Here is an 18,140-nt window from a genome sequence, read left to right as displayed (position 1 = left end):
GGAGAACACAAGGCCTCAGAGGCACAGTACAGCCTATCATATGTGAGGATCCAACCCAAGAACGTCATTCCCCTGAGAAGTGAATGGCCTTTTGAGCAAGACAAGTGCCTTTGATATGAAACTCACCGGCAAGTACATGAAAAAGCAGTCTGCTCCCAAACTGGTTTCTAGCAGAATGACAGCCCCCGACACGTCCTGATTTAGGTAAAATGACAGTAACCCTTAAACTCTTGTAAGAGTCAAAAAAAAATTCCAGATCATAAAAGATGTGACGTTGTCTGATGCTGACACCAGAGAACTGTAACTATAACTGATGCAGAAGCAGTATTTCCCTTTTTGCCCTTCCTTGCCCTGGTGGTTCCACCTGAACTGAAGGGAATACCTCTAAAAATTAAAGTCCTCTTCTGTTTCCATCACTGTTTATAACCAGCTGAGCTATCTCTGAAGAGACAGGAAGAAGGCAAAACTTCAGCTAAAATTGTACTTGTTATAGGGATTTTCAGAAACTTGAATGGCTATTACTTGACTCTCTAAACTACACCCCATTGCCAGCTTATAAATTATCAGCATTATTATACTTCTCCTTTCAACAATGACCATACTGTCTGTCTGCTGAAGAAGAAGATCTAAAAATAGGGGGAGGCACAAACATCATTTTCCAAGGTCAGTTCTCATGTTCTCAGGATTTTGTGCCCAATAGCTTTCTAGTCAGTGAGGTATTAAACTGCTGAGCTTTTAAGTCAGTAAATTTCAAAAATAATCTGCTGGTCCCCTCAGCACAGAAAGAAGTCTGTCCAGCTGGACTGTTTCTACATATGCTGTCAGGCAGAGAAAGATGTCCAGCAATTGTCACCTTCTCCTTTGGCTTCTGGGACGACTGCACGTAATTCACTGAGTGTGCATAGATGTTGCTGGCATGCATGGCAGCACAAGCAGCAGGGAAGAAAGCAGGCACTACCAGAGAAAACAGAGCATAATGAGAGCACTGTTGAGCACCCTCCCACATATGTGTATGCATACACACATATACACTCACATCATGAAATATGAGAAAGAAGGGAGAAATTGGAGGCCAATGAAGTGTGGTGGGTGTCCAGGGAGAAGGGGCTCGACTGTTGTGGCTTCTTTTCAACTGCAAGGATTTAATGCAACATTAATCTCTGGTGGTCTTGACATGCCTGATCACAGTCTTCTGATTTCATCTGAGTCGGCATTTCCAGCTCAAATGCCTATTTTTTGTGGGAGACTTGATTCCACAGGGAAAAAAAAAGATCCTACATCTCAGCTGGATACTGATTTTTATTCAGTATAAATTAATTATACTGAAATTAATTATAATTTATTATATATAATAAAATTATATTTAATTAGTAGTTAATTAAAATAGAAAATTCACCATCCCTGAATGATGGGAATGCAAAGAAACTCAAGGATGGCTGAGGTTGTTTTTAATTCACTTGATTTCTGGCATTTAAGGGGAAACATGAAAGTGACCAACTTAGGTGTATTTGAGAAGAGGCATTATTTGAAAACAAAAGACTTCAAGTGAATTGTCAGACAGGTGCCTGAGAATCAAATCCTTTGATACTGATAACAGTGGCAAAGCTAATTTGATTCAACAGCAGCAGGCAGCAATCTCTGTGTATGGCCACAACCTAATAGTATACCCTGGGCTGAATAGAACCAACACTTAACAAAATCCACCAGTGACCCTTGAGGCTCACTTCTTGCCTTGCCGAGCAGCCTGTCTCCAGTAGCAGTTAAGCTTGTACTGGCAGGGCTCTGTGTCCATAAAATTTGCACTAAGTGTGCTTCTACTTCACAAGAGAATCTGTGATGCTTCTATGCTTAAAAACATGGGACAACTGTAGCAGCATATTTGCAATTGCCAGGACCAAAATAATATCTAGGATTTTGAATTACTTTCCAAAGCAACACTGTAGTTCTGTAAGATTACCATGGAAATAAACAGATCACTGGGGTCTAATTTAAGAGTGAGCAATGTGTGGATGTGCTGAGCTGTCAGAGGAAATGAGGGAGAATTGACCACTATGATTTTGTCTACCCAAAATTCTTTTATCTGACTACTTTTCAGAAAGCTGGGAGGCTGATCTTGTGAAAGTAATATTGGAGCTAAGGAATTAAGGCTTTACCAAGGGATCCTACCCGGGATTGTTCCAGGATTCTACCCCATTTTGTTTTCTTTTTTTTTTGTTTGGTTTGGGATTGAGTGTTTTTTTGTTTGGTTTGTGGTTTGGTTCATGTTTGTTTGTTTCTTGGTTTGGGGTTTTTTTTATGTGACACGGCTGCATGCTCTTGGACAACAAAATATTTCTGCAGCATGTGAGAACCAATGACCAAAGTGACGCTTCTTGTCATCTCTGCGACATGGCTGGAACCTATTTACAAAATACCAATAAAGGGGCAAATTAATGGGGATATTATGTGCTAATAACAGAATACTTATGCTCATCTAAGCTGTAACCTCCTTCTTTGGTCCAAAACCTGTCAAATAAATATGGTCCATCTGTCAATATGGTTGTCATGCATGGTTGACAGTGAGAGTCCAACTGGTAGAGTCTGTGCTCTGTACGTGCTAAGTGGCACCCATTTACAGAAAAATTATAGTTAAAAAGAGTCAGGAGAAAAAATGCCCAAATACAAATTTATTATCCAAAAAACTGGGTTTACTGTACAGTTTAAAGCCATTTTGGCCTGGCTATGTGAATAGGAGTTAAATCCACATGGAAAAAAGTTCAAACAAAACAAAAAACAGTGACTTTAGAGAACGCACTGGGAGTGTAAAGTCATTATTTCTCCCTTCAATCTGTGGTTTCTCATGGCCTGCTGGAGCAAACTTGCAACCTGAAAGCTGAAAAAAATAATATGCGTACTTGAAACATGTATCTGAACACTTGGGGTAAGCCGTCCTTTGTGCCAAGTTTTCTTTCGCATATGCTGTATGAGAATTGATTGCCTTTGTGATTTTTATCCTAGCTGAAACAAATGCACATGTTGTTCTTATTTGTATGAATGGCTAATCCATTTTAATATGCTGTTTTGACACATGTACATGACTTCTACAAGTTAATAGAGGTGATTCACATCTGTCATGCTTTGCCTTCCATCTTTTTCCTTCATACTGGATTTTATTAAAGATAATAGGGAAATATATCCTTGTGCCAAAGTTAATGACATGAAAATTTTTAAGGCCTAATAGGCATCAACTTGGTACAGTACCAGTAACCCCTACAGGCTTTCCTTTTGAATGACCCTCTACAAAATCACCAGTATACAAAATTCCTTTAGGCATTTTGTCTCTCTTCCTCAGCTTGCCCCAAAATGCCTTCTTCTGGAACTCCCTGTGTGTGGGGGGTTAGAATGAGGACAACCTTTTGGTACAAGGAATAGTCAGAGAGATTTGTGATGGCTCTTTGGTATTTTTTCTTTCCACAATGCAGGTGTCAACCAGGCACAAAGTGGTAACTAGGAACAGTACTTTCCTGCTTTATTTATACTTGTCTAAACCATTTATCTGGATATTAACTGTTATCTCTGAAAATAAACAGATACCTCAGCCAATCTCCCCCAAGTTAGCCCATTAGTCATCAGAAAGAACAAAAGGAAATAATTCACTTGGCCTCACCTTACACATCCAATTTTGTTGTCATTGCCAGATTCAGAGCAGGAGCCTGAAGTGGGAACTGTGAATCATTGGTTGGAGGAATATCTTTCATTCCACTGATTATAGTGGAAGTCTATGGAGAGTCACCTTGGGCAAGACATGGGTTTCCTCTCCAAAAAAATCAATAGTTCTATTGAATTTAAACCCAAACTCCAAAACTTGTAATCAAGATGTTCTTAGGAGAAGAGGATGATCTTTTGCTGTTACAGATTTGAGAATATCAAAATAAGAGTAATCAAGCTCTAAGCTTTGAGGAAAAAAAAAGTAAATCTCCTAGTGGAAACTGAATAGTTTCCTGATTGTTTCCATCTGCACTACACCCTGGCTATCCCATCCAATTTTAACTGATTAGTGAGGAGGAGGAAAATAATTTTCCAGAAATATTTTTCTGCACTCATGCAGTAAGTACATTCTGGTTCACAATTTCTTTGTATGCAAAAGCCAGGTCCTTCTAGAGTATCTGTATGAAAAGAATTATCTAAACAGGGGCTGTATGCATTGTAGCTGCCAAGGTGCTGAGCACATGAATATCCTGTGACATAGATTTGGCAAGAATGAGACTAGCCTTGTTATCTTGGCCAAATTCCAGAATAAGTAACACAAGTTGGACAACCTAATTTTCTCTCAGTTTCAGTAGGAGATACTGAGCGTGGTGCTGCTTCTTTATATTTAGGTGGTTGTTCTCCTTATACAGAGGGGATATAGAATACTGCCTTCTTGACATCACATTTATTCATGCTCTCCAGAAACAGAAATGACAATTAGTCATACCGGGCAGTCACACATTACTTGGCTCTTCTTACTCTTTTCTAGTGCTGCTTAATAGCTGATTCCTCCCAGTCAGGCAAGGGGACTGTGCCTGTACCCTGAGCAGGTTTCAACCTGTAATACATTCTATTGACTGCAGCAAATTGTCTGCTTGCTTTGCTGAAAGGGTCTCAGGAAAAGTTTGTCCCAGGATCATAAAGGCAGAGAGGTAATATGGAGTGTACCAAAACTCACAAATTTATAATACACACTACTAGATCAGGGGTCTCCATTTAAATTTTTCCTGCTGCTGTTAGGAAGCACGTGGCATCCTATCTTCTACTTTGCAGTGTGAGTCCTGAAGCAAAGAACTAATGTCAAAAAAAGCTAAGTAGCTGTGACTCACAATTAGGTACTGCTGTTGTCGTGGTAGGAAGCACTAGATGTCCACAAGAGAGGTCTGGGATCCTTTACGCAAAGGGTCTGTTCCAAATGTACACCCTACACATGGCCTGTGTTCAGGCAAATATTTCATGCTAACAGCACATGCTATTGACACTGTTAGCTGTTTTGAGAGAGCTGCTGGATAAATGGAGATGAGCATGTACAAGGGAGACTCTGCGTTGGTCTCTGATTAGAATCAGTGCTTGAGACAATGCTGGTCTTGCAGAGAAGACATTGGCATGGAATTTGGATTCCTAGGAGATGGAAATGACTTTTTCTCCCAGGGCTACCACTCCCATTAACTAGAGACATGAGACACCCCCCCCCTTGCTACAAATTCAACTTGATATCAGACTCATTACTCAAATTTTCTTCATTCAGGCAGTATGTCAGGCAGCAGAATACTGGCCAAACATCAAGCAACAAGTATAGCACCCTGCAGCTAAGATCCAGAGTCATTGTCTCTATGTAAACTCTTTTAAGATATAGTATCATGTGTTTGTTAAAAAGCTATGTAAATTGCTGTATGCATTTTAGACGTGTGCACAGTAACCACTATGTTGCAAAAATAGCTGACTAAAATATATCTTCATCATTGCTGTTGAAACTCTTCCTGCTTACAGACATTTCCAGTTAAAGCTGCAGGTCTCTTTGGGCTAGTTGGGTTGTAGACCACTTGCTTTTATTGACCTGTCAACATCCACAGTACTTACACTGTTCAGCATCTTTGCTTAATGCAGAGCTGGTAGTGGCTGATGGGTTCCCTACTGGAGGTCATGCACAATTTTCCTGGGCACGAAAGCCCTAGTTTATGCCCCAACTGGTCTTGTAATGAGTTAGGGGAGTTGTGTGTAGATAAACCCTAGCTTAAAACACAAAGCTGCACTATCTGAAACCCAAGGTGCCATTTCATGCAGAGTTACAGCATAGCACAGGACAGCCTCATTGTGCCTGGCATCGGCAGCTACTTTCTGTAGATGACTCTGCCCAAGGAAACTCATTTCAGGGCAGGTCAGCAATGGTTCTACCACCTCCCACTGCTAAGCACTTCTGAAGGGAAGTGCACTGCTTCTGCCAAGGCCCCCATGAAACCTCCTTGCACCTGAGCCTCAGCAAGCTGCTGGAAATCAGCCCACACCTGAAGTGAGCTCTACAAGATGACTGCTGTACGCTGATGAATACTCTGGCCTCAGCAGCTTGGAAAGCTGGGGGAAAACTCAGTAAACTGGAATTGTGCAAGAGTCACTGTTCTTACTGTTTTGGTTAAGCGTCACGTTGGCAGGGAATTTTTTTGAATACGATATCGAAAAAGTACACAGACACAAGTTTACATAACCAAAGTGAAAGAAAAAAGGGTACTCAGTTTTAACATTAATGATGGTGTGTCACAATTTAACATGCAACTTTCCTAAACACTCTCTAATATGAAATTAGGTATTAAAAAAATATGTATTTTAAATGAAGGTTTTAAAAACTTGGGAATGGCTCTAAAATAGAGCATATTATAGGCTTGCAGTAAAAAGGTTCTGATTTCACTGTAGGCATTTCTTAATATTAATTCAGTCTACACTAAGTCAAGGCTTTCATTGATATCAGTGCAAATTTTCCTGATAAATTATTTACAAAAGCTGTAAAGACCTTTTTATATGATTCATTTTTAATTATACTATCCCCTCTCCCCCGTAAAAAATCTGTTAATTTTATCTTTGCTTCTGTAAACTCTTAGTATTTCTCAATGTTGCTTAAACAGGGATCTAGATGAGAGTGCTTTGTGGAATATGCCTTTTGTTAGAGCTAGCAGAGCTGCTAAAATCCCACTTTTTCAGTTTTAAATCTGACATTTCTTTGCAGACTAATAAAAGGATCGATACACACTTGCGAGTACATGGAAAAAAAAATGAAAACAGATATCCTTAAACACAAACCAAAAAATAATGCAGGCAAAAGAACGAGACTGTAGATTTGAAAAATGTCGTAGAACAATTAATGTTCATTTAGTTTCCCATCCATTTTCATTCATGTATTTCATTTGCCATTCAGGTTCTATCCAGTTTTTCCGTTTAATTAAATAGAATATTTCCTTCCAAAATGTTTTAAGTGTCAAAAACTAATGAAAGAAAAAGTTTTCTCAGCTATGGACAAACAGACCTCATTTTCAAGGGGACAAATTCACCTTCTGATGGAAACCCATTATAGCAGCCTTCCAGTCCTTAAAAGGGACCCACAGAAAAGATGGGGAGAGACTCTATCAGGGAGTGTAGCGATAAGATGAGAGGTAATGTCTTTAAGCTAAAAGAGAATAGATTGAGATTAGATATTAGAAAGAATTTTTTCCTGTGAGGGTGGTGAGACACTGGCACAGATTGCCCAGAGAAACTCTGGATACCCTATCCCTGAAGTGTTCAAGGCTAGGTTGGATGAGGATTTGAACAATCTGATCTTGTGGAAAGTATCCCTGCCCATGGCAGGGGAGGTGGAACTAGGCAATCCTTCAACTCAAACTGTTCTATGATTCCATTAAATTACACTGCACATAAATGTTATGCGATATGCACAACAATGTTGTCTTGATGTCATCAATTCTAAGCTATTGACCACCCTCCCCCCCCAAAAAATTAACCCTGATGTTGAAAAGGCAATTCTCCAAAAGTTCTGAAAGTTTATTATATCAATTTATTACATAAAAGCTAATAGAGAGCATTTCCTCAGCCATATTATTTTAACTTCTGGAAGCATGTGTTGCATACTCAGATCCTTAGTTTCTCTCTCAAACCAGAAATGTAGCATGATTTAGATAAATTATCTTCAAAATATGATGGACCATTATGGTGTGCTACATTTACTGGTGAAAAAAATATCACTCTTTTCCAAGATTTAGGTACCTCTGTACTGCATGTGTTATCACCTTCCTTGTTACTCTTTAATTTATGTGACATTTTCTTAAGCTGCTGAAAACCTCAACAGACTGTTGAAACACATCTGCTACCTTATTTTCCTTTTAATTATGACATTATATTAACTTTTAATTCATAATTTCTTTATGTGAAAAGGCAATTCCAGGTGTTGAGGATTCCACTAAGGTTTTTCCTCTTAACACTGGGGTGGCCCACCTCCCTCAGCCTCTGCTTGGAAGTTCAATGATACAGCCCACAACCAGGGAATTGGCACAAGGTGGTGGCCTTTTCCTGGACTGGCTCTAGGATGTTCATGTCTCTCATGTACTCAGTAGCCTGGAACGGGATCCAGCCCTCATCAGGGCTGAGCAGAGATGAAGGATCACCTCCACTGACCTGCTGATGATGCTGCCTAATGCAACTCTGCATGGAGTCAATACATACATGGGCAACTATAGGAGGCGAAGAATCTATTGCCACGCAGGTAAAATAACTAAGGACAGGCAGGAAAGGTAAGGGTGAAAGATGACTTCAACAGCAAGACTGGGCAGGATTTCTAGAAATAGAAGCAAGAGTGCTTTTTCATAAAAAATGCATTTGGAATACAGCCACTTCAGAAAAAGAGTGGTGATGTGTAAGAGGGATGCTGTGACAAGATGGAGAGACACACTAATTTTATTCTGATTCGACATGATATTATCAGGAGATGGAAGAGTGATATGGTAATGAAACTGGGATCAGAATCGCTACAGCTGCAAAATTTGCCAATGTTTACATGGAAAATAAAGGCCAGAATCTGAAGGAGAAAATTCAGAGCAAAAATGTATAAAGCAAACCTGAGAAATGAGGAAACAAGCAAAACATGTTTTCCACTTGCAAGCAAGAAGCATACACATTTTGCCTTGTGAATTTTACATGGAAGCATCAGAATCTCTTCTGCTTCTTTCCTGCTTTCTAGGAATCTTCTAGGTCTTCCCATTCAACTCTTTTGAAGTGTTTGTACTAAAGAGAAGTTCACAACAAGTAAATATACATAATGAATTAAAATCTTCTTTTTCAAACTGTTGAGACTAATGTCAAAAATGGGCATGTGCACACAGACATATTTAACAACCATTTCAATGTTGATTTAATTCTTATTTTCTCTCTTTTTTTTGATTTTCTATACTATTTTCTCTCTTTGCCTCAGCCTACCAGAGTAAAAGAAGATGACAAACCTTTTCTTCTCACTACACAGTGATCGCTTCCACCGCCACCTCCCTGATGTCCTCCAAAAAGAAGGCCAAATCCTATTTAGGCTTACACACCTGCAAATCAAGTAGAAATGCATGGGAGTTGTTGAAATTGCTGGTAGTAGAATCATCACACAAACAAATTACAGAAATAGGGAGGCCTCCTAGAACAGCTTGCCTACTTTCCATGAGACTTTACATTTTTAGCACCTGTCAATGTCAATTATTTACCATTGCAGCAACATAAAAAACTGCAGGAACACTGAACATGTTTGTAAAACCAATGAAAGAAGCAAGAGCAGAAATTATATAACAAATGTCCCTTATGAAGACAAAGTTTCTGTAAAGGGAAGTGACTTGCCTGGGGTTATTTATAAATCCAAGGGCAGCCCAGCTTCACTGCTGGCTGTGCCTGGGTACATCTCTCAGCTGCATATTTCTTGCTGAAGAAGCTCCTCAGCTGTGGTCTAAAGACTCTCGCAGACTTTCTGATTCAACCAGTATGGTTACCCATAACAATTTCTTTAAACTGTTTCTGTACATTGTTTTGCTTGTTAGTCTTTCCCCTGGTAGAAGACTCTATGTTCTATGCTCCACTCCTAAAACAAACAACATGCAGATAAATATGGTGCAAAGCACTTACCACAACTGAAAAATAAACTTCTAACCACAGTGAGGGAGAGGAAAAGAGCTGGGTATTTTGTGGTCCCTGAAGGAAATTGAAATCTGCTTTTTGGTGGAGACATGCTTCAAAAGATGAAACCAACCAAAGGGGGAGAACATCTCTTTTTTCTTGGGTATGCGTGCAGCACATACTGATGGTTGCCAAAAGTTAAATGGGAAGTACTATTGATATTATTGTCTGGTTGTTATTAAATAAAAATCATTTAAGCTTTGTTCTCTTCTCCATTGAATTAAAGAAAGACATCACCCTGAATCAAATCTGATCAAGTTTCATTTTTGCATATCATGCTTTGTTGCAATGCACTTAAGACAGTGGCTGCTCCATGACATTTTGTTTAGTGCCGTCTTTATTATTGTTTTGCAAGTGGAAAAATGGTCCAAAACATAATTTATTTTTCTCCAGAATTCCAATGACCATTGCTATACTTTAAAAGAAAACAGATGATAAAGGCTTCTTATAAAGATTTACATCTTCTTTAAGTGACTTCATAAGTAAATTGAAATTATTTTTTTAAAAAGAGAGAGAAGACGAGGAAAGAGAAAAAGAGTAAAGAATGAGCTAATGAAAGAATGACATGAGAAGAAGGAAGGAAGGAAGGGAGGAAGAAAGAGAGAGAGAAAGAAAGAGAAAAAGAAAAAAGAAAGAGAGATAAAGAAAGAAGGAAAGAAAGAAGGAAGTAAAGAAAGAAAAAAGGAAAGAAAGAGAAAGAAAGAGAAAGAAAGAAAGAAGAGAATATTTTCAGATAGTTGGTGTAGTTAGTGAGTTTATTTCTTAAATAAAAATGACTAGTATTTTCTAGACTAGCACTTGTATAAACATTCAGAAAATGTTTGTGCTTGTATGTACTTCAGAAGTCCCCAAAAGGATTCTAAGAAAATAATTTATATATGTTATTGAACCAGACATTTTCACATCTCCACAGACCATTGAGTGATTCATGTCCTTTCCTAATGACAATAATGCAGTAGGCTTTTGACCACTAGTGAGTGGAGCTGGCTTGAGCTGGTGACCTGGAGATGAAATGTTTACTGCCAATCTCCCGGGCAACCATCTCCCCCTACAGGCACCTTTCAATAAATCTTCCCTTCCTTATTTTCAAAAGACACTTTGGAAACACGCCATTTGAAGCTATTGAGAATACTTCCAAAAATCCTTTCGTTTAAGGCTTGTTTTCATAAGTATTTTGTGTAAGACAGGCAAAGTTTTCTTTCCTTAAGTTTTAAGTAACTTGCGGATTTTAACACGGTTTTATTCCCTTCATTTCTAAATGTCTTATGCCGTAGCCTGTGGCATGGCAGTTAGCCAGTGAGCCTTCCCACATTAGACACTGTTTAGGCACAGCAGCTGTCACCTCTGCTCCAGGGAGGAACCAAAAATGCGCTACATGCTCACTTTCAGCTTCCTCTTCCACATTGCCTTACACCTCCCAGGTGCCTATACCTCTGCAAACTCCTTACTAAAACCAAACTCTAGCAGAAAAAGGAACTATGGTGATATAAAACTGGTTATGATCTAAGCTACTAAATACCATTTTAAATAAGGGAGTATGAGGGTACGTTACTGCACCACAGCCCAGCATAGTTATGCAGTATTATGTGCAGAAAGAGAAAAAATAATACCTGACACATAACTGTGCTCTTGGAGATCAACTAATAATCTCCATGCTAAATATCCCAGAAAGCAATGCTTAATATTCCCACTGGTTTCATTCAAAGACATGCCCATCTGATTGCAAAACTATAATGTAAAATGGTTCCAGTTCTCTATGCCCTGCTCAGGCCTTTGTGAAACAAGTTACAGCAATTTTTATCTGGGTCAGGAATTCAAAACAGGGCACAATAAATTCAAATCACTATGATGAAACACTCAGAATGGAAGTTCAATCTAGGGGTTTTTTATTATTTTTGCTACTTTAAACGCTAAGAGGATATGCCTACCATACTGCTAAATGCTGTACTATAACAGTCACAATGGATAGTTTCTCTCTTTACATCTCCACACATGCAGAGTAAATGATGTCACTCTACCTTCAGATTTTTACCAGTTTGTATCTCTTAAAGACATGGATGAAATATTTAACTAGGTGCGGACTCAGATACCTTGTGTTTTGAATTTCAGCTACAATCTTAGTAAGCTTGTATTCTGTAACGAATGTAACAAACTCATTTGATATGGGCCATCCACTCACAGCTCTGCCTCTTTAATCTTCTGTTCCACAGATGTCTAAAACAGACCACTGTAACTCAGAGTGTCTATAGCGAGGTGAGCAGCAGTGCTCTTTCTGCCATGTGCAGTGAGCTCATTCCTTGGTGAAGGAGATGAGACACTTCTCTTTTATGCTGCAAACTTGGAACTGACTCCCGTTGCACTTCCCTGGCCAGTCCAGGACCTGTGGTCTGATCTTGTCATATCGTTGCATCAGACTTATCCATGGCCACATCTCTGCATACTAGTCAAGCTTGTCTGGGCCAATGCAGTTCATCAGCCAGTCATGTACATGCCAGCTCCATACTTTGAGGATTTGGGCTTGCTTATACCTGAAAATCCAAGGAATTTACATTATTTTCATTGCTGATAACCACCAGAGCAGACTGTACACCCTCCTCTCTGAGGAAGCCAGTGCCCCACTGTGAGGATATTTAAACTACAGGGGAAGGAGAGAAAAGCTCTCGCTTTTCCCTCACATTCCTCATGAGGTGGATGTAACCTCCCATGGAGGAGGGCAGAAAGCTCTGTTCTGCTAAGCATCTGAGTAACCTTCCTTGCAGCTGGAGGTAGAAATTGCTTTCCAAAGACAACTGATTTACCAACCAAGGTTATGAGTATTGTTACTGTAACAGGCAAGGGTTTGTATCCTATGGTGAGTAGGAACTTAAAGGGACCGGGGAGCAAGGGAACCAGTAGGACTGAGGAGAATGGGCTAGAGCAAATGGTACTTGTTTTGTTGCCTGCAAGCAGTGACCAGGGAGAGTGCCCGGTAAATGGGAAGTAATTCTGACAGTCTGATCTTCCTGGGAAACTCCATTTGCATCTTTGGAAAGTGAGCCGTGATCTCCACCAGCATTATTATATGCCAGAAACATATGGGCAAAATAGCTACCTTTGTGTCTTTTTTCTGCCTGTAAGGGGAACCATCAGCACAGCAGGGGTCTACTACAGTTTGGGTGCTCCACTTAAGAGGCTACAAGAGCCACCAGTGCTCTGGAGCAGGTGGGTTTTAGAATCTGAATTGAATGTCTTATTTTTATCCAGACCTCATTACTAAAAAGTGTGAGATACAGCATGTGGGGTCCTCTGTGAGCAAATATCACAGAAAATAAACAGCATCTGAGGTATGAGTCTTGTCTTGAGTTATAGAAGAGATGCCACAAATAACTCTTGTGCAGACTGAGGCTTATGGTCATTTCAGCAGAAATGTTCTTCTAGGATGATACTTCACAAATGCACAGATTCCATTACACATGGACGCGGCCTCAAATTCCATCTACTTTTTGTTGCTGTGACTCTTTTGTTGAAATTATTGCGAGTTTCTCTGGTACAAATGGAAAGTCAAAGAATTCAATGCCTACTGTAACGTTATTTTCTCCGGATCCAAGTTACAGGATGATTAAACAACCATATCTTTAATTCACACACCTTCGGTTATGACAAATTTTACAACACTTGGGTGCAGAATTGAGCTTTTCAATGATGACACAACACAGAGTCATTCAATGAATCCCTAGAGGATTTCTATAAGTGCTCCAGACAATACAAACCTGTTTAACCTATGGTTTTCCTGAGCATTGTCTCTGCTGGATATTCTGGAATAAGCAAATTCAGATGTTGAATACCTAATGCCTTTAATAATAAAGAATAATGAAATGGAGATGTTTAGAATGCATCCAAACAAAAGTAGATAATAATTTTAATTATTAACTGCATAAGGATCATTTCCATAGTTCAGGGTGACCAATGTCTGAGCCAACTGTAACCCTTTATCAAGGTCCCATTTTGAATGAGATCTGTCAAACTTGGAGGAAAGCACTTTTGCTTATACAATAAACCATGAGTGTTGCTGAAGGAAAGAGTAGAAAAGGGAAGGAAAGAGAGTAAGGAGGCAATGGAGAGCCCTGAACAGTGCTAAAGTAGAGAAGATTTACAAGTTGTTGACCAAGAAAACAAAGAATAATGTGGGAAGAAACTTCCACAGGGAAAGTGTACAGAAATCTGAAACACTAAAGATGAATGGATGGATTACAGGCAATTTTTCAACTTGACATGCCCATTTTCATATACAGCAGCATGTCCCAAGGAAAAAAGAAAGAAGGAAAAATCAAGGAAAACATGACTTGCAGTTACTGGGAGTAACTTTTTAGCTACAGTGAGATGGTAGTAAAACAGCAACACAATAAGGATTTTAAACAATGAAGTGTCTTAAATATAGCATGCCATGACAAAGAGCACCAAAATGTCTTGGGATACCATCTTTGAAGAAAAGCAATGAATTTTGCGTTTGAGAGGAGAAGCAGGTATTTCATGGAACTGGCTGTGTATATGATGATCAGATGAGGAGTTGTGCAAGATAAACAGCTTGCTTCGAGCCAAATTTGAAGAGACTGGGGCAATGGCTGTTGTTTGGGGTTGTTAGAAATCACGTACTTGATTGCTCAACAATAGAGTTGTAATTCGAAGAGTAAAGACAACTCTATGGAATGAGAAACAATTTAAGAGTTTTATTCTCCCCAGTGGGATGGTGATAACTGATGAATCAGAGCTTGGTGGCCTCCCTGCATTCCTTCTCACAGAGCACTATGTATGCTCTGTTACAGGCCTGCTGTGGGACTGCAGAGACTTTTGAGGCATCTTCACACACCCATCTGTGTTGGGTCTCAAAGATGGTGATGGAAAGGGTAGAAAGAATTTAATTTTTAATAAAAGAGTTGGAATCAGTCACATTCACAAAGAACATTTGGAACTCCTCTGATCAGGCAACTCAGCAGGGATATCTAAGCACGGAAGAGAGTTGAAGGATTTTAAGTGAGCTACACTGCAACAAACCATTTCTTTTCCACTATTGCCTTTCTCCTTTTGAGCAGCATTACAAGTGTGTCAGATTTTGGTAAGTAGAGAACAGGGAGAAGAAAGGAACACCTAGCAAGAAAAGGAATACTAGAAGAAAGAAACACCTAGCAAGGAAAAAAGCACTCTGAAGAAACATCTTGATTATCAACACTCAGAATTTAATAGACAATTTTGTTGGCTCCCAATTTAGCTTTTTCTGGCTGTGCAGTGAGTAGAGATACATGAGATTCCTCCTTTGTACAGGGCACTTTTGATATACTTTGGCAAGAAGACAACAGATTGATAGGACAGTCGAAAATAGAAGGCCTAGACAGAAGGTTGGGGGAAAATAACAGGGAAATCTTTCCGTCCTAGTTGGGCAAACCTAGTCAAGGCATCAACAGTAGCAGATACTGAAAGTAATTGCTAAGAAGATTTTCAAGACAGAGAACTGGAAGACTAGACTTTGTTCTCACCATGTGTACAGCCATGACATTTCTATGTTAAAACTGTAAGATTCTGGCTGACTGGCTTGATCTTCTGTTCTCATGCATTTTATTACATGTCTGTTGATTTTTTGTATGTACCCTTTTGAAGGTGATTGAAGAGAAGACCAGATCCTTCCAGGGTGAAATAGAGTATCTTAGTTACCTATTAGCACTTTCTCTCTGCATCCAGTAGACATAGCAATACTCTGGGGAGTGGCCAAGGTAGAAAAGGGTCTTTGATCCAGCACCGTAGGTGCCACAGGTTTTCCAGAGAGTTGGAAGGCTGCTGAGCCTTCTCTGGAAAGAGCAGGCTGCTGCTAGAGACTTTACATGTCTCCAGAAATGAATCCTTGAATCACAGAAAAGCTGCAAAGTACCATTAGCTATTCCCTCTTTTTACTCAGAGGTAGGATGAGATTTGCCAAGACAATCTGAATGGGAGGTTTATCTTACCTCCTTTTAAAAACCTCTACTCTCCCTAGGCTGCCTGTACCACTGTTTCAATGTTTCTTTATTAGGAATTGGCCTTCCTAATACATAACTTAAACACACTTCACTTAATCTGATTATTTCTTGTCCTAGGATTACTGAACATATTGAACAAAAAATTAATCTTTTTTTAATAACTGTTTACATATTAGAAAACTGCTATCATACCTCATTTTCATACATTTTAGACTAAACAAACTCACATCCTCTGACCCTTGTCATAGGTCAAACTTCCCTATCCTCAGCTCCTTCTTCCTTCTATTCTTTTTACTACATACTTTACACAGGGTAGTGTTCTCAGGTCCCAAGGTCACTTTATTTCCCTAGGTGAAATTTGGACTACTTCTCTTCAGAGCAAGAGGAGACAATAACCCCCTATATTTTACAAATAAAAGTTCTGAGGTTGCGCTACAGAAGCCTTCCTTCTTTTCTGTTACGCTGTTCATTTACAATAATTAAAAATACAAGGTAGGTGGGAATTCTGAGGTCCTCCTTCCCCTTGCTGGTAGATGTAAGGAACCTGGTGAACTTTCCTCAAACTGGGCTATACCAGTATATACTGGTCACATTAATATTTTATGACTAATGTTCAGTTGTAGTTCAAGAACTGAATTGTACTGTGAAAATATTTTTGCCTTGAAATGGGACAAGGTAGTAGTGTGACAGACCTGTAGTAGTTTTACAAAGTCAGTCAATATTGTGTTACTTAGAATCATGGAATCATTAAAGTTGGAAAATATCTCCAAGATCATCAAACCCAACCTTTGAATTCATACTACCATGCCCACTAAACCATATAGCAAACACCACATTTACTTGTTTTTGTAACACTTCCAGGGAAGTTGACTCCACCACTTTCCAAGCCTATTAAAATATTTACTTTTATACTGTCCTGTATACCACCACCTTTTACATGCTGCCTGAATTTGCTGTGATTTTGGTTTTTTTCATTCTTTCCAGCAGTATCTACAACACAGTATGGAGAAATGTGATCTGTCTGTTAAGAAAGGAATGACATGACTTTAATTTTTGGAACATTCATATGCCAGGGTAAGAAATGGCCATTCATCTTTCAGCAGCTCCATAAAAAAGAAAAATTATTTCTACAAAGAAAAGCCCATACAAAAGTTTATGTCCTTATGCAGCTCTCCAGGCTACTTTTACAGTTTTGGTTTGTTTTTTTTTTGTTTGTTTGTTTTTTGTTTTTTTGCTAGAGGTTTCTCTATTGGAACAATTTAGGCAATTGTACTCTACCACAGGGAGTAAATTCAAGAAGTAGCTATATGGAAAGGTCCTCAAGGTATATTTCCCAGAACATCATCAGACAGTCTTGTATTGCTTATATGGTTGTCTCAGCAGTCTATTTGGTGCATTCAAAATAATAGCATTGCCTGTAAGTGCAGGGATAACAGTGACAGACAAACTGGTAAGGCAAACTTGTAACTTCAAATAGACTACGAGAAAAGCACATAAGAGACAAGACTGCCCCTCAGGCAGTTGCTGTGGGTTGAAAGACAGAATTTTGGGGGACATTTTTTGTACTGTTGTGTTCCTTTATTGTCCAGGATGAAACTGAGAGATCCAAGACCAAACTTTTGGACTTTTTGAGACCTCACAAGACACTTTGTCTTCCTATTCAGTGAAAGATATTTTTGCCAAGTACTTTGTTTCAGATCATCATAGTTATTACAGAAGTTATCTCACCTATGGCCATGCTGATACAGTTCAAGCTGGTTGTTTAGTTATTGGCTGTCAAAATCTAGCAAAATGACAGCTCTGAAGTGCTTGGTAGACACAGAAGCAGAGAAAGAGAGAAGGAACTTTTCTTAAATCTTGATGTGAAAACAGAAAGTATTTGACATTCTGCCCCAGCATCTGTGTAATGTCTATAGATGTTAGTTTTATTTTGGACATTTTGGTTCAATAAATACAAAAACAAGAGAGGGACGAAAGGAAGGAGCGAGAAAAGAGAAATACTCTAAGCAGGGCATTTTATGTAGTAGGAAAGTGCCTCGGAAATGCCAGAAAGGCCTGTTTCAAAAGCAACATATTAAAATCCACAGGATGAGTCCCGTTGATACTGGGTCACGTCCCGAGCTCACAGATACGGGTTTTACTTCATGTGTGGCCTACAAAATATTAAACACTAGAAATTAGCTAACCCTAGCAATACATCAATGGAGGAAGAGAGTTCTTTTATCTGTTGTTCATGATTAGCTGTGTTAAGAACCTTCAGTAATTTTGGGGTTAACTCTACAACATTGAAACTGGTAACAGTTTAGTCATCACCATTAGTAATAAGGGAGGAGGAGAATGATTATTTCACAGTTCTGAACTTGGGCAAAGCCCATGTTAAATAGACAAATTAAACAGGATCGAAAGAGGACAATCTGAAAGCTATAAACTATTAAGTGCTATCTAAGCCCCGGGGCA

This window comes from Chiroxiphia lanceolata, chromosome 3 (assembly GCF_009829145.1).
Source record: "Chiroxiphia lanceolata isolate bChiLan1 chromosome 3, bChiLan1.pri, whole genome shotgun sequence".
Taxonomy (NCBI): domain Eukaryota; kingdom Metazoa; phylum Chordata; class Aves; order Passeriformes; family Pipridae; genus Chiroxiphia; species Chiroxiphia lanceolata.
The sequence above is the reverse complement of the archived record's forward strand: the minus strand, read 5'-3'. Positions refer to the sequence as shown.